A 24,323-nucleotide genomic window follows, 5' to 3' on the forward strand; every position below is an offset into this window, starting at 1 on the left:
ACCAAAACATTCCTAATAAAGGATTCAGCTTGCTATCAACATGCATCACAACCCATAACGTTAAATTCTTCAAAACCAATGCAATTAAATCAAAGCAGAAAAAAGCAGAACAAGAAGTCAAACCAACGATAACAAAAGAATAAACCTTAACCGTTGATCCTTGCAGTCCATTGGGAGGTTCAGCACCGGGGACATGATCGACAACAATCGATTCCCAGCTGCAGGTTTCGGTATCGACAAAGAATTTCCAAGGAAATGAAAATTTTGGAAATGGGTAGTCAAGAAAAATAAGGTTGAGAGGATTTTGTGTGGAGAGTGGGAAAAATTTCGGCCGGTGAGGAGAAAAGGGAAGACATGGGGTTCGGTTTACAGGGATTTTTCTTAATGATTGTTGGAAGAACAAAGAGGTTGTGAGGAGATTTAAGGGCAACCAAAAGAATGGCAGAATGTTTGATCTGGCTTGCTTCTTTATGGAAATGTCGTAGAAACAGTAGAACGATGACATAGTTCCCTTTGTTTTTCTATTCACCAAATAACCAATGACTTAAAAGAAAGACATTGCACCACATATGAGCATTAGAAAACAATATACATAAGAAAGAATAAAAAATATGCAGAAATTAAAAATGAAATTGGAAGTAGAAAAAAAAATGGAACGAAGAACAATACCCCAAAATTTCCAAATGCATTATGATCATAAAAAATTTGTACCAACATGAACTGATCGAATAAGCTCCAAAATGGATATTGCAGTGGGATTCCGACTCAGATAGGCAGTGTACAGTCTTGCCAAAACGTTCCTAAGAAAGGATCATCAAAACCCATAACTTTAAATTCTTCAAAAATAATGGAATTAAGTCAAGGCAGTACAATACAAAACAAAAACTCTAACCAACGATAAGAAAGAAATAAACCTTCACCCGTGATCCTTGCAGTCCATTCGGGGGTTCAGCACTGAACTTGATCGAGAACAATCAGTTCCAAGATGCAGGTTTCGGCATAGACGATGATTTTCCAAAAAGCGAAATGAATTTTTTGGAAATGGGTTGTAAAGAAAAATAAGGTTGGAAAGATTTTGTTTCGAGAGTGGGCAAAATTCTGGCCGGCGTGGAGAAAAGGAAAGACATGGGGCTCCGATTCTAGGGATCTTTCTCAATGATTGTTGGAAGAACAAAGAGTTTGTGAGGAGATTTAAGGGCAACGACAAGAATGGCACAATGTTAAATCCCAAAAGACTAAATGGCCAATTGAATGTTTAAGCAAATTGATATGCCTGTTAGGTGTTTTCTTGCTTCTTTACAGAAATGGGGTAGAAAGAGTAGAACGATAACATAGTTCACTTTGTTCTTCTCTGTACAAAGTAGCCAATGACTTAAAAGAAAGGCACTACACAACAAGTGACCATTAAAAAATAATATACATACGAAAGAATAAAAAATAAGCAGAAATGGGAAGTAGAAAAGAAATGGAAGAAAAATACCCAAAACTTCAAAATGCAATATGATCATAACAAATTTGTATCATCATGGACAGATCGAACAAACTCCAAAACAGATTTTGCAGTGGGCTTCCGACTCAAATAAACAGCCTCCATGCTCCCCAAAACGTTCCTAAGAAGTGACACCATTTCACAACAAGTAGCCAATGACTTAAAAGAAAGATATTGCACAACAAGTGACCATTAGAAAATAATAAACAGAAGAAAGAATAAAAAGATAAGCGGAAATTGGAAGAAGAAAAGAAATGGAAGAAAAATACCCCAAAACTTCAAAATGCAGTATGATCATAACAAATTTGTATCATCATGGACAAATCGAACAAACTCCAAAACAGATTTTGCAGCGGGCTTCCGACTCAAATAAACAGCCTCCATGCTCCCCAAAACGTTCCTAAGAAAGGATTCAGCTCCCTACCAACCAACATGCATCACATCCCATAACTTTCATTTCTTCATAAACAATGTAACTAACTCAAGGTAAAAAAAAAAAAACAGAACAAGAACACTAACCAACTTCTAAGGAATCAGCTCCCTGCCAACATGCATCACATCCCATAACTTTAATTTCTTCAAATACAAAGGATTTAACTCAAAGTAAAAAAAAAAAACAGAACACGAACTCTAACCAACAAAAATAGAAAAACCAACCTTAACCCTTGATCCTTGCAGTCCATCGAGAGGTTCAGCACTGGACATGATCGAGAACATTCGGTTCCCAGCCACAGGTTTGGCCATTGACAAAGATTTTCAGAGGGAAATGAAATTTTTGGAAATGGGTAGTGAACAAAAATAAGGCTGAAATGATTTTGTTTGGAGAGTGGGGAAAATTCTGGCGAGTGAGGAGAAAAGGGAATACATGGGGTTCGGTTTACAGGAATTTTTCTTAACGATTGTTGGAAGAACAAAGAGATGTGAGGAGATTTAAGGGTAACGACACAAATGCAGAATGTTAAATCCAAAATGGCGAAATGGCCAATTGAATGTTTAAGGAAGTTTGATCTGCCTGCTAGCTGTTTTCTTGCTTCTTTATGGAAATTTTGCAGAAAGAGTAGAACGATGACATAGTGCATAATGTGTTTCTCTTTACAAAGTAACCAATGACTTACAAGAAAGACACCACACAACAAATGACCATTGGAAAACAATATACATATGAAAAACTAAAAAATTTGCAGAAATTGAAATTGAAATTGGAAGTAGAAAAGAAATGGAAGAAAAATACCCTAAAAGTTGCAAGTGCAATAGGATCATAACCAATTAGTATCACCATCAATAGATCGAACAAGCTCCAAAATGGATTTTACAGTGTGATTCTGACTCACATAAGCAGCCTCCAGGACTGGGAAATTGTTTCTAAGAAAGGATCATCACAACCCATAACTTTAAATTATTCAAAAACAATGCAATGAAATCAAAACAGAAAAAAACAGAACAATAACTAAAAAATAAACCTTAACCCTTGATCCTTGATCCTTGCAGTGTATTGGAAGGTTCGGCACTCGACAAGATCGAGAACAATGGATTCCTATCAGCAGGTTTCGGCATCGACAAAGGATTTCGGAGGGAAATGATAATTTTGGAAATGGGTGGTGAAGAAAAATAAGGTTGAAACGATTTTGTTTGGGGAGTGGGAAAAATTATGGCCGATGGGGAGAAAAGGGAAGACATGGGGTTCGGTTAACAGGGATTTAACAAAGAGATTGTGAGGAGATTTAAGAGCAACGACAAGAATGGCAGAATGTTAAAACCCAAAAGACTAAATGGCCAATTGAATGTTTAAGCAGATTGATCTGCCTGTTAGTTGTTTTCTTGCTTCTTTACGGAAATGGGGTAGAAAGAGTAGAAAGATAACATAGTTCACTTTGTTCTTCTCTTTATAAAGTAGCCAATGACTTAAAAGAAAGACATTGCACAACAAGTGACCATTAGAAAATAATATACAGAAGAAAGAATAAAAAGATAAGCAGAAATTGGAAGAAGAAAAGAAATGGAAGAAAAATACCCCAAAACTTCAAAATGCAGTATGATCATAACAAATTTGTATCATCATGGACAGATCGAACAAACTCCAAAACAGATTTTGCAGCAGGCTTCCAACTCAAATAAACAGCCTCCATGCTCCCCAAAACGTTCCTAAGAAAGGATTCAGCTCCCTACCAACCAACATGCATCACATCCCATAACTTTCATTTCTTCAAAAACAATGTAACTAGCTCAAGGTAAAAAAAAAAAAAAACAGAAAAAGAACACTAACCAACTTTTAAGGAATCAGCTCCCTGCCAACATGCATCACATCCCATAACTTTAATTTCTTCAAATACAAAGGATTTAACTCAAAGTAAAAAAAAAACAGAACACGAACTCTAACCAACAAAAATAGAAAAACCAACATTAACCCCTGATCCTTGCAGTCCATCGGGAGGTTCAGCACTGGACATGATCGAGAACATTCGGTTCCCAGCCACAAGTTTGGCCATCGACAAAGATTTTCAGAGGGAAATGAAATTTTTGGAAATGGGCAGTGAACAAAAATAAGGCTGAAATGATTTTGTTTGGAGAGTGGGCAAAATTCTGGCGAGTGAGGAGAAAAGGGAATACATGGGGTTCGGTTTACAGGGATTTTTCTTAATGGTTGTTGGAAGAACAAAGAGATGTGATGAGGTAAATGTAATATTATATCTTCTAACCATTGTCAACTTAAATATGCTTTTGACTATAACAAGTGGGTTTGCTGAAATTGAATGATCAATCCCACGAAAACTCTGAAACCGGGGGATCTCGGCGCGCATTTTACTTGACCTAAGCGGCTGGCTTGGCTCCCTCTTTTTTTTCTCTCTCCCTCTCTACCGGCTGCCATGCTGGGTGAAGAACTCTAAGCACCTACTAGGCGGGATCGGGTTTTGCTTAGGCAAGAAAAGCGGAGAGGATCCCCACGAAAACTCTGAAACCGGGGGATCTCGGCGCGCGTTTTACTTGACCTAAGCGGCTGGCTTGGCTCCCTTTTTTTTTTCTCGCTCCCTCTCACAGGCTGCCATGCTGGGTGAAGAACTCTAAGTACCTACTAGGCGGGGGTCGGGTTTTGCTTAGGCAAGAAAAGCGGAGAGGATCCCCACGAAAACTCTGAAACCGGGGGATCTCGGCGCGCATTTTACTTGATCTAAGCGGCTGGCTGGCTTGGCTCCCTCTTTTTTTTCTCTCTCCCTCTCTACCGGCTGCCATGCTTGGTGAAGAAATCTAAGGACCTACTAGGCGGGATCGGGTTTTGCTTAGGCAATAAAAGCGGAGAGGATCCCCACGAAAACTCTGAAACCGGGGGATCTCGGCACGCATTTTACTTGACCTAAGCGGCTGGCTTGGCTCCCTCTTTTTTTTCTCGCTCCCTCTCTACCGGCTGCCATGCTGGGGAACTCTAGTGACCCACTAGGCGGGGGTCGGGTTTTGCAACCCTTAGCAGCTTGGTCGTATTGTTTTGTTTCTATCGGCTGTTATGTTGGGTGAAGAACTCTAAGAACTTGCCGACTTTGCTTTCTACCTGACCTAACAATCATATTTTGCTTTCAAACAATCTTATACAAATGTGTATGGCCAAAAGAGGGATTTAAAATTAATATAAAAAAGGCATTAGAATATGGCAAAAAAGGGGATTAAAATTGAGATAAAAAAGAGAACCGCACATATTATTATGTACATAATTCACAATATTCAGAAAATGAACCAAGTGTTCTACTCATTTCTAAGCTATCAATATATGCATTTTCAACATATGTAACATATTCAAAGAACAAATACAATCACAAATCCGAGCTCCGTTCTCATGCGTTAGGCATACATGCTTTTTTATGCTAAAAAGCGAAGTAGACATGGTACTTATTCTAAGCATAGAGCATTGCAAAAGTTTCTAAATTTTGACATTTTTAGCAAAATTTGCAAAATGAAAATTTCCCAAAGGACATGGAATGTGCAAGGCTACAACCCCACCCCCCACTTAAAAAATATGCATTGTCCTTCAAAAGCATTTTAAGCAAGATTCTACGGATGGAAAAAAAAAAGAAAAGGAGAACAGAAGACCTCCCCTTGTAACCTAGTTTCTTCATGGAAGCTTGCTTGCAAAGATCCCAAGTTTGGTTATATTTCATTTTCCTTTATTCCTACAAAAAAGAAAACAAGAATTTCCATCGAATTTTATTAAAAAGGTTAAACTAAAAATTTTAGAAAAATGTGCAGAATTGTTTAAGCTCGGTTGCATTTTCTAAGCATCACTTGAATTATTAAAACGACCTAACAAATATTCAATACAAGTTCGTAATTCATAACCTACCAAAAAGTTCAAAAAGATTGTTGTAGGTGTTCCACCAAACCTTTTGTAAATTACATACATCAATAAGAAAGAAGCAAGATGCCCAGTTTTTTTGAACTGCTGTTTTTCTCTTCTTTTTTTTTCTTTAACTTGCTGTAAATTGGAGATGTTTTCCATAACTACTTTGGCTTATGTAATTTACCTTCTCCCTAAATGCAACCATAAATCAAACAAAGTAGATGAATAAATTTACACCACAGAAATCCATCCTATGAAGACTAGAGCGGAGAAAGATGGGATAAGGATAAAGCATAGGAAGAGCAAATACCCGATGGGAAGTAAACTGATAAAAAATACTTTGTGTTGAGAGTAATATATCCGGAACCAATTTTCTGGCAGCCATTAAGATTTACCCACTGCAACTCTGCACACAAATATTTTCTTATAAACAATAATTAACACAATCTAATTGGTATCTTATGGATATAAAAGACAGCATGGATCCATATTGGAAGGATTTCAAATTAGTCTACGAACAAAGAATTTGGAAGGATTTCAAATTAGTCTACGAACAAAGAATTTGGAAGGATTTGTGATCAACTAAGGAGCTCTCGACTTTCTCCGCTGGAATTTACCTTCCTTGGGTACTTATCGACCAGAGACTGGAAGTAGTTGTGCTCTTCGTCCACAGTAGTCATCCAAAGAGCAAGGGAAAGACCACGACGCGCAGTGGAATAGGAAAAAGAGCGTCGAGCACAGCTTTCGTGTCACCAGCAATCGCTTTTCCTTTATTGGTAGACCGAAAAGGCTTTGTCAAGCAGGCAGGCATGATTGTCACTCGATCGACAGTTGAGAAATCCAGCGCTGTTAGGGCTAGGAGAAGAAGATGGCCGTGAATCGCGATTTTGAGGAAGACGAAGAAGATAAGAGAAGGGGAGAGGACGAGAAAGTAGAGAGAAAGAGCCGTTAGAGAAGAAGTAGGGGAAGAAATTCTTTTATTTAAAATTCAATTGCATTATTTATTTATTTATTTAATTTCTTTTTTTTATTTATTTAATTTAAATAATATACATAAATTTGCAAATTGGAATATATAGTTATATTACTTATTATAGAATATCAAATGAAAATAGTGATTAGAAGAAATGTCTAAAATAAACAAAAATAATAAATATTCAAAAAAAAAAAATCTTTAAAATCTGGGGATAGGGATCAACAAGTTATTGAAAATTTTTTCCTCGCCAAGTAGAATTGCTTTATCAACGATTCGATGAATGTATCTATGTTCAATTCGTGTGTGTACATGTATGAATCAAGTTCATTTCGTTAGGATGAGGCTCGTCAATTTAATTAGGGATCGGTCTTATGATGAAACAATTCATTGCATTGATAAATCCAATATAAAAAACCATTTTACCTATACTCATTAGATAAGATATATTTATGTACATATCTTATTATTTATAATTTATAAGAATTATATACACTAGACTCATCGTGGCTAGTGGCTTACTCAGAAATTGAATCAAATAGGCCTTTTTAACTCAGTGGTAGAGTAACGTCATGGTAAGGCGTAAGTCATCGGTTCAAATCCAATAAGGGGCTTTGGCTTTTTTCATAAAACTCCAGCCGTAGGATTCATATTTGATTGAGGGAAACGTGAGTGAGAGAGAAGGGGAGATGAGGGAAAAACTATAAAGGATTTAGTGAAGAAAAACCCATTTAATATATATTTGAATTATTTGTGATAAAGCTCATTTAAAACCCAAAACAATTTCTTTATAACTAAAACAAATATTTTGTTTTTAAAATTTAGACTAAAAAAATCAAATTTTACTGCAAAAACTGAGATAAAATTGTCAAGCAAAAAAAATATATTTTGTTTTTCAAATAATTATAATCCATAATTTTCAAGAAATGTGAAATTTCATTTAATAAGATAAAAAAAATTGTGAACATTAGTTTCCAACTTTGGCAATGGATGAAAGTATTAGAAATTGAAAAATAATTGTTAGACATGCATGTTAGCCGTCACCACAAACCAATCCAATTTTTCATTCAAAAATGTTGAATTTATAATTAATGGTTCTCGAAACATTCATACAATTTTTTTTTTTTAATTTAACTTACTTAATTTGAGTTTTCTTACGATGTTCATGTCGATATTATACGAAAAATTGTCTTAAATGATAAAATTGCTGAAGATATTCACAAATATAACAAAGTTTTACCGTCTGTTAGTTAGTGATAGAACATGTACTAGTGGTCTATCAATTATCCTCTATGGTTTTAGTTTAGTGGTTATTTATCAAGCTCTTAATAAATTAAATAGTGATTTAACAAATATAATGTAAAAGAATATTCCAAGAATAACCTTGGAGTATCACTTGAATTTTCAAAACGACCTAACAATGCTAAACTATAAGCTCATAACTCATAACCTATCAAAAAAAGTACAGATAAAACAAAAAAACTATTTAAATCTTGAGAAATGAAATATGAGAAAAAAAATGAAAAGAGAAGAAATAAATTTTAAAGTATATGTAAATTTTAGATATTAAGTTTGTTGACCTTACCCACTTGATTGCCATTTTGAGACTTGTTTAAGACTAAGTTTGTTTCACTTGCATACTTGGTTGTCATTTTAGGTCTCAAAGTGCATTTTGAACTTTTTTTTTTAATGGGCTTTATCAAAAATAATTCAAATGGAATTGGCAGATGGCTGAGGGCCTTCGTGAAACGTGGGAGAGAAGCGATAAGAATATGGATGTCTTAATGGTCATAGAAATTTATTATGCTTGGTTTTTGCTTGAAATTTTTTCTATTATTTACTTTATTGAACACACACGAGCACCCGTACATCTGGATTTGTAAGAATATGTATCATTATAAGGTTTCCATCCATCTTTCTTATGCCATCGATGAAGTTTTCGCTTAGATCTTTATCTTAGTTCGGCCTCTTTAAAATGTTACTCCATACAAGGAAGATCGAAAGTTGTGATTACCAAGTGTAGATTTGTATTGTATAGTTGCCTTAGTTATTTTTTTAATTATTCCTTTTAGACGTTATTTTCTTTTATAATTAGTTCTCTTTAGTTAGAATTTCTATTAAATTATACTTACCTATTATCAAATCCTTTTTCCGTAATAAGAGAAAATGGAGTTTTTCTTAAATAACAAAAAGTGATTATTTAAGATAGTATGCTAAAGGGAACACATCCAACTACCATGTTCAGAATATTACCTTTGCCGATTGAAAGTCTTGGATTCTTGGTCAACTTTGAACGCAAATTTTTCTTAGTTGATTAATAAATATCAGGGTAAAAAGATCTTATATTGTAATATTGTTTTGCTTCACTTGCATCATACACTAAAACACAAGATTAAAAAAAAAAATTATATTTAGACTTTTGTATGGTAAATTAGGTGTTCTCTTTGAATTGGTGGTTGGTATTGGCTTTCTAATTATGATATGATTTTGGGAACCTTTGAATTATGTTCTTCAAACCTTCTCTCTTCGATTGAAGCTTATTATATTTTATCGTTGTTAGTATGTTTTTTTTCTCTCCATTTTTTCCCTTCTAATATTTTTATTTTGATATATAATGTGCATAAAAGAGAAAGTAGTTAATGTGTTTTACATTGTTGTGTTGTGCAAAGTTGGTGCACTTGGTTCAAATATTTAAGATTTGGTGAAGCACTTGGAATAGTCTAAGTTCAAACTTTTAATCTGTAGGATAATTTACTTTATAAGAATCACACATTTACCTTTTTTTTTTTTTTTTTTTTTGAAATAGGAAAGGAGCCTCTTCATTAAGCTGAAAATGAGTAGACAAGACAAAAGATAATACAAAGAAGCCCTAGGATCAGCTAGTGCACTCGGACATCTCATCTAGGTTGACACCCACTTAGCGTTCTCACCATATCGAGACTTAAACCAAAAGACTAAACCAACGACAAGGTTTAGAATAGATCATACAAACTGCCCAATAACTATACAACATAGATTTAAGACCGCTAGAAATCCAAAAGAAATAAAATAAGAGTACAGTAGTGGACTAAGAATTAAAAATGAAAGTCGGCCAGTTATGACTTATATCTTGTATGGAGAAATCTTTGATGTCTTTTGAAAGAGAGCATCAAGTAGAAGCATTGATTCTAGCCATTTCGACTCGAGTTGTCCAAGAGAAAGCTTTATTTTGAAATGTTAGTTGATTATGTTCAAACCAAATTTCTGGTAAAATGGCCTTTACTGCATTTAACCAAATCAATCTTGGTTTCTTCTTGAGAATGGGACATGAAATAAGCTGGACCGCGTTCTCCTAAATCTATAGTCGAAAATCCAATTCAAATGAAGATAGCCAAGTAAGCCAAAACCAACACTTCTTTGCATGTAGGCAGGAGAAGAAAATATGATGTAAATCTTCTAAAGCATGCAAACACAAGGGACAAACATGAGGAGATAAACTGAGAAAGGGAGGTTTCATTTGCAAAACTTCTGCACAGTTCATAGTCCATTTCGCATTCTCCAAAGCGTGATATTCACTCTTCTAGGGCTTTCTGGTGACAAGTAATAGAGCTAATCTTTCACTTCTTCGTGTTACGAGAAGGGAAAAGCTCTCATGTTCGTCTCCTCAAGGGTTATAATGTGAGGACTCATTCCATTGCAAACAATATGGGGCTCGGCTATCGAGAATAATATGGGGCTCGACTATCGAGAATATAACGACTGAACCCTAAGTGGAAGTCCATAAGTTCACTTTAGCAGTTAGCTAAATGAAAATCTACTTATAATATGGAGCAAGCACTAGAAGAAATTTGCTCTTTATTGTCAGTTTAGAACCGACATTAATGGCCTTTGGTGTCAGTTCGGAATTGACATCTATGCTAGCGTTATTAAAGGCCTTTAATGTCATTTTTGCTTTGATGTCAGTTTAAAAATGACATCAAATGCATCATTGATGGCCACTGATGTCGGTTTTAAATCAACATTTTTTATGGCGTAATTGTTGACCTTTATTGTTGGTTTTCCTTTAATGTCGTTTTTAAACCGACATCAAAGCCTTGTTTGTTTTTTTAATTTATTTATTTTAATTATTTTTCATGGTGTCGAAATCGACATTATTTGTTACGAATTACGACATGAAATGTTCGTCATCGAATATTAAAAAAGTATAAAAAATAATTGTTGCATGATTGTTAGCTGTCTACCACTCCATGGCAAACCTTATATATTACTTCCATATTTCACCTGCAAGGCAGAAGATCAACACCTACAAAACAAGCATACACTTCCACACATCCAATGGCAAACTAATACTATTTCTAGCTATATAGAATTCAAACCTACAAAACCAGCACATACACTTCCACACTTCGATGCAAACTAATAATATTTCTAGCTACAGAATTCAACACCTAAAAACCCAACATATATACATTTTTCCACACTTCCATAGCAAACCAATATTTCCATTTCACCTACAAGGAAGAAGATCAACACCTACAAAACAAGCATACATTTCCACACATCCAATGGCAAACTAATACTATTTCTAGCTATAGAATTCAACATGTAAGAAACCTACAAAACCAACACATACATTTCCACACTTCCATGGCAAACCAATATTTCCATTTCACCTACAAGGAAGATCAACCCCTACAAAACCAGCATACACTTCCACACATCCAATGGCAAACTAATACTATTTCTAGCTATAGAATTCAACATGGTAAGAGGCCACAAAACCAGCACATACACTTCCACACTTCCATGGAAAACTACAAAAATACACTTTTCCACACTTTCATAATACTACAAAAATACACATATCAATCAAGTAAATAATATGTAAAGTATTAAAGTATGTGTACAACAAATTCCTCCACTAATACACACTTTCCACATAGTACTACAACAAATACACTCTAAAGTCAACACCTAAAACACTACAATACAACACTTATTCATAAACTACTACAAGCAGAAAACCTCAAAATTAAAGTATGTACAACAAGTAGTACTAGAATCTCGTAGCTTATATATTAAAACAATTAGTATTAGTACTAGTAACTTATATACTACAAAAAAAGTGTAAAAGCTTACACAAATCGGCTAACAAAGCTTGCATATTTTGTTCGAATCTCGTCAATCTCCTCTTGCGTATATGCACTTTTTTGTATTAAACTACGTAAAAAGAAAGGTATGAAAAGAATAAGTTTAGATAATTTATGTAATTTGTAACATATAAAAAGTGAAAGTAGAAACTTACAAGGCTAGTGATGGGAGTACTAGAAATATGCACGATTTCATGTATATACTTTTGGACATAATACCCACACCCAACCGAATCCAATTGACGAGGACACTGCATGTATATAAATTACATACAAATTATTCTTATGTTTCATTGAAAATAATTATGTGTCAATGCAAATTACCTTTATAGGTTTCCATTTCGGATTTGACCGATAATGTTGTAAATCATGCTTAGCTTGCCATGTTTTTAATCCTCTATACATTTGGAAACATTAGAATTAGAAGACAATGAAGTCAAATAAGAAGTAAATCATAAGTCACATTTATGACTCCATGGATGTCTTCGTTAACTTTACTTTGAAGAGAGTCCAAAACATAAACACAGTTCTCTCGAAGATCGATGACATGCAACATCCAATGAAAACTACAATAAACATCTTCAATGTGAGTATACATTTAACCTCAATGAAAACACATAATAATGTGTTAATCTTATTTATTTACCCAGTATTATACGGAATTAGAACTATTTGTTCCAAGGTAGCCGCTTCTAACTGGTTGGCAAAATTTCTGGATCGGAGATCACGATCCTTGATATGTGATGTTATTTTTGCTTGGTCATAACAAAAAACTTGCTTCCACAATCACATTCATCCCAAAGATATCTAAGTAAAAGCAACCGTAGTTAAAAAGGAACAAAATAACTATAGCTATAGTATTGGACATAAAGATGAGTAAAAGATGTTTACTTACGTAATGTATGCTAGGATGCACATATAGCCTATTTCTACCATGCCGCAATAATGGAGCAAGTCCTAACGAGCTAAATAAATGAATTTGTTTTTACCGAATATTAGCTCGTTCATTAGGATGCGAACCATATCTACATCCTTCATATTGTTCACGACATGTCCATATAAGAGCTTAATGGTTCCATTAACATTTATGTAATTTGAAGAATACAGAACATCCTTTGGGGTTGAATGCTCCAAGCACAAACAAAATAATATCAAAACCTAAAATACAATCACAAATAAATATCAAAGCTTCAATAGCACATAAACAAGTCAACGAGGTCATTCAACAATATTACCTAATGCTTGATTTAAAGTCTCTATCTTGCCCTTCACTGGAATAGGTAAACTACAATCTCCTCCTATGAGCAAGTCCACCAAGATTTTAACATTGGGACCACCATTGCTATCATCAAGTACGGTTGCTATTGCAACAATATTATTAATTGTTCCTATAGCCAATTTGCACGGTGTTTACTTTACAAGTATTAAAAGCATCATTAAGAACAATTTATCCTATAAACATTAAAATTTTAAAAGTGACAACAAAGTTAATTACCTTCACTTCTTCGTTCATAGGTGTGTTGCCCAAATCCTCATCGGCATAGAGATCTATGTTAACACTTCTGATGGACGATCTCAAGTGATTATGACCCTTTTTGTAACTTTTGCTTTTTTGAGTCATCTTCTACAACTTGAGAACTTGCAATTTTCTCTTTCCCTTTCACTGTCTTGAAATATAGTGATTGAGAGACAAAACCACCCATGCCACGTACACGTCCACCATGCTCCTTAGAGCCCAATGACTCAGTCAATATGTCCTCATCTCTATGTGTTTCAGCTAATGCATCCTATAGAACAATACAAGTATTCATCATTAACTAAGTTAACAAAAGATTAAATATTGTATATAAGTAAATCGCAAGCAAACTTACGATTCGAGAGACACAATCTCGAGTAGCATCATAAAATAATCATTGTTTTTTCCTTTTCTTGCTTCTTTCCAAAGAGTTGAACGATAGGAAAGATCACACGTTATATTATGCAACCAAAGATATATATTTAATTAGCATAAACATATTAAGATAAATTATTTCATTCAATTAGAAATACTTACTAATTCTTCGGCAGGATTTTCATATCCCTTACTAGCAATGTGATGATTGTATATGCATTTTGATCTTCTTTCCCTTTGAATACGACTATAATCCTATACAAAAAATTAGTTTGTAGTTACATACCAAACCAACATTAAAGTTAACATGTAATTAAATTTATTTACCTCACATTCTTCAGTCAGTCTAGCGTCCACAAAGGATTTCCAATCTTCTTGATTAATATGAGAATAGATCTTAGGAGGAAACTACAAACATGATGGTTGATCCTTAAACGAAAGTATATACAGAAGAGTTAACGTAGTTTTGAAAGTTCGATACTTTCTAGATGCAGACATTAGGATAGAATGTCTAACATTGGGATATAACTCAAACGACATCTACACAAGAAAAAAGAAAAAAATATTTAGACTTAGGGAAATCAAACTACATTGTAAGAAAAATGTAATTATAGAATTCATACCGATATACAATCGTAGATTTTATCTTTCAACTCATTCGAAACTTGTTTCCAAGATTTGTATGTGATAGGAATCTGTTGTCGAACACACACACCAATGTAACTTTGAATTTTCTTAGATATAGCTCTTACAAGTTGCCCATGTTCATTAAATTGAACGGGCAACCGTTGCCCAGTTTCTTACATGCTAACTCTGGCATAGTCGTTGGGCCACATGGCGCGAATGATTTGTTTCTTGCTTTGGGGAATCATTTTTCTTTCATCCTCACTTAAGTATGTGACTCCTCCATCTATGAATCTGCAAAAAAAAACATATATGTATTAGTAAGCACGTTAGTGAGCAAAGTAAGGACATAAAATAAGCTTAGTAATTACAATCTCTGAACATAAATCTATTATAAAGGAAAGTAAATGGCATACCTTAATAAAACATTTATACAATTATTACTTATCAACCCATCTACCCTCACAATCATGTCTAATATATGATGAAGTTGTATCATCAATCTCGTGAGGTGTATCAACATTGGGCATCTTTTGAACAACTCCATAACCACACTCTAGTAGCATATCTCCTATTTCATCTTCAAAGAAATCTTCTTCAATAGTTCTACGTGGAGATGTTAAAACCACTGACCATTTAGGATTTGCAGAATCTTTCACATAGAATATGTGTTTTGCTTGGGAGGCTAAAACAAATGGGTCTGATTTATGTCCAATACGTTTGAGATCCACAATGGTAAACTCAAGCTCGTCCACTTTGACTCCACTTCTATTATCAACCCAATCACACTTAAATAAAACAAAGGATAATTGATGGTAATCAATCTCCCATATCTCTTGTATTATGCCATAAAATGTCATATCTGATATGACTGGGTTTTTGTCTTTAGAACTAGACACTTGCATTGTAGTGGTTGTTATACTAACTCCACTATTTTGAACTCTCCTAATATCATCGACGTCTTTTTGTGTGGTAGTAATAACCATTGATCATGTAATCAGAATATGTAGCCACATGTGGAGAAGGTCCATGAGCTATCCATCTTAAGGAAGGCGTGATGGAATTTTTAGGAACTTCGAGAGCGAGGGCAACCTACAAAATATATTGGATCTGATTAGTTTAGATCTAAAATAAACATGGAAGTGTATGGTTCTAGTAATTACCCGTGTGGACAACCACCGACTGAATGTTCGATTATGCTCTTCTTGAATCCATTTTTTACTTCTATATTTACCAGAGTTAAGCTTACACAAACTCTCCATATTTTTTCTGTCAGAAATAACAAAATTATTAGGTAATTACATAACCAACTTATGTAAAATGAGAATAGATGGGATTTAGAACGTACTCAATGTATGGTAGAACTTCGTTTACATTTTGAATAACGTAAAGATGAGCTTGATCTAACTGCTCCTTAATCGGTCTGATAAAAGAAGAAGCTGATAATGATCTATCCACGTTTGAATCTGCTTTTATTACAGATGAGTTTAGTCCAATAGTGCTAGCACCCACCATAAATTTTGAACAGAACTCTATAGCCTCTTCAACAATATAATTTTCTACCATACATCCTTCTGGTCGATTTCTGTTTCACACATAATTTTTCAAAACTTTCATGTATCGTTCAAAAGGATACATCCACCTTAGATGAACAGGTCCACATAACTCAATTTCTCTTATGAGATGCACAACAAGGTGTACCATTATGGTAAAAAATGATGGTGGAACATACTTCTCTAATAGGCATAGAGTGACAACAACATCTTCTTGCATTCCTTTTAATTGTGATGAACCAACTGTCTTCTTACATATAGCATTAAAGAAGAAGCATAGTCGAACAATTACAAGTCTTACATGTTTCATAAAATACCATGAATTGCCACAAGTAGCAACTGTTGCATAAGAACGTGATGGTTTGTACAAGAATTTCTTCCCCACTCGATGTCGTTAAAAAAATAATTGATCTCTAATTGTATTCACATCTAAAGTCTTTGCATTTACGCATTTTAAACAAGGACAAGTCATGACGTTCGACATCTTTGAATGTTTCAACCCATTTTTAATAAACATCTCAACCCCAAAAGCATAATCAGAGGGAGGCGGTGGCTGTCGTGGATCTGAACGGTGGAAGAACCTTCGGTCGGCGGCTTCGTGAATCGGAGATGAAAAGAAAAAGAGGGGTGGGGCGGCTGGAAGATGTGAGGAAGAGGAAGAGAAAAAGAAAGAAAAAGAAAAACGGGGAAGGGACGTGCGAGAGAGAGAGAGAGAGGAGAGAGAAAGAAAATCTTTGATTTTCTTTTCTTTTTTTTTTTATTTCCTTTTTCTTTATTTAACTTAATGATTTAAAAAAAAATTATAACAATATTATTAAATGTATATTATTATTATCTTAACCTTCCAAATCTCTTTCTCCCTTAACTTCTTTTCTAAAAAAAAAGATATATATACACACATATATATAATAAGGTACCCTAGAGTTCGAGATGTTACAAGTGTAGTCTCCAACATTAAACCTTTGTCAAATAAATTTCCAAACTTGAAATAAACAAAGATTACTACTACATAAACTAAAGTATAAGAATTAATAAGAACATTTTAAGATTAGAGAAATAGAAATAAAACACAAATAATTATTATATGTTTAAAAACAAAAGATGAACTTACCGTCCCTATAACACACTTAATATAAATCTAGTCTTCACCCTATTAACCTCAATCTCCATTAACACACTTCTCACTACATCTCCATAAGTTCCAAATCAACACTCTCTATTTACCATTACATTTTCTTACCAAACTAATCCAGATACCAATATGTTAATAACACGAAGTCAGTGAAAAATGTCTCAAAAGTTAATCCTAAATTAAATTGAGGAAAATAGAGAAGTGAATATTACGTTCCAATTTCCAAACAATGCTAAACTAAATCTCTCCCTTTCTCTTATTTGTAGTTACCTTTTATATTTATCATTCACTATTTCATTTCTTCACTCTCTTTGGTACTTTCCTTCTTTACCTTTAAACCCCAATCTCCATTAACCCACTGCCCACTTCCTCTTCATATCTTCCAAATCAACTCTCTATTTACCATTACATTTTCTTACCAAACTAAATCCACATACCAATATGTTAATAACAAAAAGCAGACAACAGAAATTAGAACCTACTAAAGATTGATTCAATGATCTATTTTGATGCCTAAAAAAAAAAGCGTATGAAAATTCTTTGAACCTCCAGAAGAAGGCTCGAAAGGGCCTCTGTAGTCCACTCCCTTTCGTCCAATGTCTGATGAAGTAATACCAGATTGGTATTCAAGGGTTGAGTTGCCCTCTGTCTTGGTCTGCCCTGTGCTAGCCGAAGATGACGGCTGGGCACGCGATGGTTGCAATGGCTGGGCACGGTGGTGGCTATGGTGGTGGATTTGAAGATGATTGGACACGAGGGACTCTTGCGGCGGAAGCACGACGACGACTGTGACTGGGAAAGACTTGAAGGAAGAGTTCTGGGCGACTGCGAATGGTCGAAGATGATTGAGCACAACAGAGGCGTTTCTCGATAGCCAAAGCACAATGGCGACTGGGAAAGACTTGAAGGAAGAGTTTTAGCCACGACGGCGATTGGGATGAATTATGGGCACAAAGACGACGATGAGTTTTAGGTCATAGAATGAGAAGAGAAGGGAGAAGGAAATTCGAAATCGAGAGAGAAAATTTTGATAGGAATGGGTAAAGTAAGAGAGAGAGGGAAATTTAATTTTTACAACTTAAAAAAATTAAAAAAGAAATTAAAAAGGGGAAGGGTCTTTAATGTCAGTTTTCACATAATAAAAAAAAATTTAAAAATTAAAAATGGAAATATCATTAATGTCGATTTAAAACCGACATTAATGATCCGTCTTTTCAGAAATGACATTAAAGCCAGATTTTCATTTTTTTCACCTGACACTAAAGCCCATATTTCTTCTAGTGAAGGAAAGGTTTAGGTTTCACTTTCAGACATACCAATTGTAGTCACGCATCAATAGTAAGAGCGAAAGTTAACCTATGAGATAATTAAACACTAATTCAACAAACCATTTAGAAATTTAAATCTGAAGGCATTTCAATCAAACTTTAGTAACGCTGGGAGAAAAACCTAATTGTAGCCATTTTCATTTTTTAAAAAAATTAAACAAACTTTTTTAGTCCAAGCAAATAAGCTTATCAATCTTCAGATCAATTCCTCAACTATAAAATGTCAAATTGTATTGTTTTCTAAGAGTTGCTTAACAATTTCATCATTTTTTTATGCCTCCAAAAACAAAGATTTGGCATCAACTTTAGTGGACACCCCCTCCCAAACTACGTTCTATAAGCCTAAAAGACGGGATGAAGCCAACAAATATCGCCCTCCTCTTTCTACTACTACTAACTCATACAATGATACACTGTTGGAAAGGATTTTTGGAGGTTGGAGGAAATTTGGAAGAGAGAATTGAGATAAGAGGCTACTTGTGTTATTAGACACTTCTATTTTTTTGACTTAATACAAGTCGAAGGACATCCCTCTTATTTATCCTAGTTGTCACTCCTAAATGAATGGCTAGGATTTTGGCAACACATTCTTTATTTAACGGTTACAAATGACTCTCTAGAATATTCTTTACAATTACACTCATTTCTTATATTTTCTAAATGTATCTTCAATCTTCTCTAAATATCTCCTACAATTGATTTATCTAGAATATTGTAGTAATTAATACTTTATAGAAATTTGGCTTTTATTTGGGCTATGCCTAAATATTGTTAAACCCAAAATCAAGTTTATATTTCAACATCCTCTCTTAAACTTGATTTTGTTACTCCAAGCAGGTCTCTCAATTTTGTGAATTCTTCTTTTTTAAGAGGCTTAGTGAAAATGTTGGCTACCGGATCACGAGTCTTCACGCACTCTAACTATACTTCCTTTCTTCTGATGCACTCTCTAATATAATAATAATGTGTATCAATGTGCTTTATTCTGGTTGTGGAAAACTAGTTTTTGGCCAAAGCAATTGTTGATTTGTTATCTATGAAAATTTCTGGTTGGCTCTTCTTTTGGCAATATCATAACTCCTTTAATAGATTTCTCAACCAAGTTACATGAGGTAGCAACCACATATTATGCTTCACACGTAGAGAGAGTAACAATGGGTTGCTTCTTTGACATCCATGTGAAGGCAGTGTGCACACACATATGCACACACGCACACATGCACACGCATACACAAACACACACACATGTGCACACTCACACTCACACCCATCCTCACGACCACATGCGCACTCACACACGCACACCCACCCACACGGGTACACACGCACTCGCACACGCACACGCACACACCCACACACGAACACACGCATGAGCGCATGCACACATCCACATACACATGCACGCAAACACGCACGTCCACCCATACGGGCACATGCGCACTCACACACACGCACACCCACCTACAAGGGCACACGCGCACTCGCACATGCGCGTACAAGCACACGTACACGCACAAATACGCATGCACACACGCACACGTACATGCACATGCACACACACGAACACATACGCACGCGCGCACACGTGCACACACATGCACTCGCACACGCACACCCACCCACATGGGCACACACGCATCGACACACATGCACGCACGCGCACCCACACAGGCGTATGTGCACTCATACACACACAAGCACACGTACACCCACCCACATTGGCACACGTGCACTCGCACACGCACATGCATACACCCACACACACGCACGCCCATGCGCATGCACGCACACGAACACACGCATGAACGCACGCACACATCCAGACACGCACGCTCACACACACACACACGTGTACGAACATACGCACACCCACCCACACAAACATATGCGCACTTGCACACATGCACACACACACACACCCACACACATGCACGCATGCGTACATGCACACTCACCCACACGGACACATACGCACTCACACACACGAGCACACACACACCCACACAAACACACGCGCACTTTCACACACACACACAAGCACACGCATGCGCACACGCATATGTACACACCCACATACATGCGCACATGCGCATGCACACACACGAACACACGCATGAACGCACGTCCACCCATACGAGCACATGCGCACTCACACACACCCACACCCACCTACACAGGCACATGCGCATGCACGCACACGAACACACGCATGAACGCATGTGCACACACACACACACGCACACCCACCCACACGGACACATGCACATTTGCACACATCCACACACACATGCACGCACGCGCACACCCACCCACACGGACACATGCACATTTGCACACATCCACACACACATGCACGCACGCGCACGCGCACATCCACCCACACGGGCACATGTGCAGTCACAGACACGCACACACACACACCCACATGGGCACACGCACACTCTGACACGCACACACAAGCATATGCACACACCCACACACACAAGCACATGTGCATGCACACACACGAACACACTCATGAACGCACGCACACATTCACACATGCATACACACATCTACACACACATGCACACATGCACACACGCACACACACATACGCACACGCACATCAATCCGCACGGACAAACGCGCACTCGCACATATGCACACACACACGCACACACGTACATATGCACAAAGATGTGAAAATGAATTAAATTTAAAAAAACAATTTCTATTAATATTGATTTAAGAGTGTCATTAGTGTAATTATATCAATATAAAGCGATCTTATCCAATTTTACCAACAAAAAACAAGTCAAATATGGAATAGTAAATCCACACTCTTTGTCATAAGAGATATAATAACGTTTTTATGGGTCATTTTAAAAAATGACAAAACAACTTTTTCTTTTGAATTTTAGTAAATAGCATTTTTTATCTGAAAAAGATACATCAACCCATAATAGCACTACAACAAATCTGGGTTGTAGTGTCAGGTGAAAAAAATGAAAAATTGTCTTTATTGTCGTTTTTGAAAAGGTGGATCAAACCGACATTAATGATAAGGGTTTAATGTCGTTTTTAAATCGACATTAATGATCAGCCAGTTTTATTTTTTTTTAATTTTTTGTATTTTGTAAAAACTGACATTAATGACCCCCCATTTTTAATTTCTTTTTAAAAAATTGTTAGGTTTTAAAAACTAAATTTTTCCTCTCTTTCTTACTTTTCTCTTTCTTACTCTACTCTTTCCCTATCAGTTTTTCTTTTCTTTCTCTCCAAGTTAGTTTCTAATTTTGTTCTCTTCTCAATCTGTGACCCTAGATCGCGAACGGCAACCAATCTTCATCGTGCTTCCGCCGCAAAAATCCTTGGGTTTCTTCATTTGATTGTTAACTTGTGACTGCTAGGTAGCATTATTGATTATTAATTGTCTTTATTTTTTCAAATGTGCAGCCTTATTCATACTATCTTTTGTTAGAAAAATGAAAGAAGAGAAGGGATAGAAATGAGCTTGGTAACTAGCATTCTTGTAGGTGGATTTTCCAAAATGGAAAATGTAGAGTAAGTAATTTTGGTATAGCTATTTGGAGTGTTATGTGAAGCACAATATCTTCATAATGTGATGCGTTTTGGTTTTCGATTGAGATCAATCTTGGTAATTAATTGTTTTGAATTGTGTTTTATTTTATCTTTTAGTAGTAAATGTTTTTGTTTTCTTTAGTTTAGTTTGAGTATTAGTCAGTTTTGATATATTTGTAGGTTGCATCTATTTATCCATATATTTATCTTTGATCAATACCTAGCTAGTGGAGTCTCTTCTTTTTATGGGCTTCCTTATATTCCATGTTCTTTTACTATATATTTGAGATTTTCACCTTCCATAAATGAAATAAATTAACTATTTTCATTTGAAAAGAAAAACGATCCAATAGGAGTTTGTAAGATTATTTATCATCTCCATTGTTTAACTTTCTCTATAAAAACAATGTTGCTATTGATGGGTAAATTTATACAATTAAGAGTAAGAAGCCTATAGACTAGCATTGCTAAATTGAACATTCAAAATTTGCTTTGAAGTAAGAGTCGAGGATGGTATAATTATTCTTTAGTTGTATTCCTCTTTTTCTTATAGATCTTTGAAGAACCAAATTAGGTTATTTTCTTCTTCTTAATGAGTTGTTTGATCAAAGCTTATTTTCTTCTTTATTTTTGCAGCACTTTTGGGTTGCCATTTCAATTGTCTTCTTTGTTGCTGCTACATTATTTACTCTACTGAAACTTTGTGGTAATTTTTAATTTTCCACATTTAGATTGCAGTCTGTTTAGTTTGATTTTAAATAATATGTACTAATTTTGCAAATTCTAGATTTAATCTTCCCCAGGTTGTAAAGTATATTTTGGTCTTAGATAGCCAGCCAAGCTAAGCTAAGTAGATGGAAGCAATTGTTGAAGTTGAAGATTGTGAAAGCGTTTAAGATTTCTTATTTAAGTCTTGTATTAGGATCTAGTTTCATGTATTATTATAGAATGTATATACAAACGCAATATTAAGATTTCATTTTCTATATACAAATGTAAAAGAAAAATATTGTAGTTCCTAAAATAATATTAATTTTATTGATTTGTTGGTGTGAGAAAAAAATATGTATTTGAGTGAGTATAAATTTATACTTAGTAAGAGACCCATAGTGGTCTCACTATGTGTCTGTTAACCTTTCGTTAGAGTCCTGTAGCATGGTACCACATACTATTGCGCTCCCGAACGCATACTATCAAGTGGTTCCGTAGGGACACATCTAGGCTCTCGGTGAACCCGAAGGAATCATCCTATAGGAGAGTCAAACTGTAAGTGATCCCGTCGAATCACATCTCAAACAAGTCACACATGCATACACAGGTGGTGACCCTGATGGACCCCCATACGGTACAACTCTAATAGGCAAAACTAACAGAACACTATAGCCTATACATGTTTATCATAAGATCAACATCTTAGCTCAATTACACATAACTCAAAAGTAACATATTTGATTATAGCATGCCTCAACAAATAATACAATATCTAAATCATAATATGGTTTTCAAAGTAACTATTTATACGACCATCTCAAACAACATAATTCAACTCATTCCAGTGCTAACTCATTTTAGACCCAAAACAATAATTATTTGGGTGTACCAAACCCAACGAGAATTAAGCAAAAACTCACCAAGGGCTTAAATATGTTGCAGGCGGCTAAAACTGAAGGTGGCTCGACTAACAACGCTTCAGCTCGAGTCTTGAGACTCACGGCTGGCATACGACTCACACAGGAATGGCTCAGTTGCGCGTGGCTCGCGTATGGCTTACACGAAACGGCTCAGATCCACAGAGATGACTCACGAGGCTCGGTGAAGGAATACGACTCGAACTAACACGACTTGGACATGTGGCTCGCAAAATGAAAACTTTCACAGCTTGCATCCTTCACTGTCAAGCACGATGATGTCTGGCGGTGCTGTGCGAGTGGAGGCAACGACGGGTGATGGTTTCGACAGAAGAGAGGGTTCTGACCGATGATGTGGAGGAGGAACGCACAGAGGAAGACAGGGGTTGTTCGACGGTTCGATGCAACACGCGTCGACATGGCTGGAGAGAAACGAACGGTTGTGCTTCGTGACCGTGACGCTTCGACTATGCGACTGAGACAGGGACTCTCTCACCAGAGTGCTGCATTCGATGATGGCTGGAGGAGCGGGGCGACAGCTACTCTAGGGTTAAATGGTGAAGAAGAAAGAGTGTGGTGGAGAAGATGAGCACGAAATACGAGAGAGACTTATTTAATATATACAATAAGAATAAGTATTATTATTATTATTATTGTCATTATCTTTATTATCATTATTTAATTTCCC

General features: G+C 35.7%; 2 long non-coding RNA genes across 3 annotated transcripts; one reads left to right on the forward strand and one right to left on the reverse strand.

The window, feature by feature from the left end:
- Positions 1-12,383: 12,383 nt before the first annotated feature.
- Positions 12,384-13,521, reverse strand: LOC116406172. The gene is made up of 4 exons (XR_004219180.1): positions 13,411-13,521; positions 13,151-13,213; positions 12,562-12,722; positions 12,384-12,481 (listed from the first exon to the last, which is right to left on the reverse strand). It is a non-coding gene; the product is annotated as an uncharacterized LOC116406172 (long non-coding RNA).
- Positions 13,522-21,668: 8,147 nt separating this feature from the next.
- On the forward strand, positions 21,669-22,981 carry LOC116406179. Of its 2 annotated transcripts, none has more exons than XR_004219186.1 (3): positions 21,669-21,835; positions 22,644-22,713; positions 22,795-22,981. It is a non-coding gene; the product is annotated as an uncharacterized LOC116406179 (long non-coding RNA). The 2 variants fall into 2 exon arrangements; XR_004219185.1 differs by lacking the exon at positions 21,669-21,835 and adding an exon at positions 21,971-21,989.
- Positions 22,982-24,323: the final 1,342 nt, after the last annotated feature.

Source organism: Cucumis sativus, unplaced genomic scaffold (assembly GCF_000004075.3).
Source record: "Cucumis sativus cultivar 9930 unplaced genomic scaffold, Cucumber_9930_V3 scaffold70, whole genome shotgun sequence".
NCBI classification, from domain to species: Eukaryota; Viridiplantae; Streptophyta; class Magnoliopsida; order Cucurbitales; family Cucurbitaceae; genus Cucumis; species Cucumis sativus.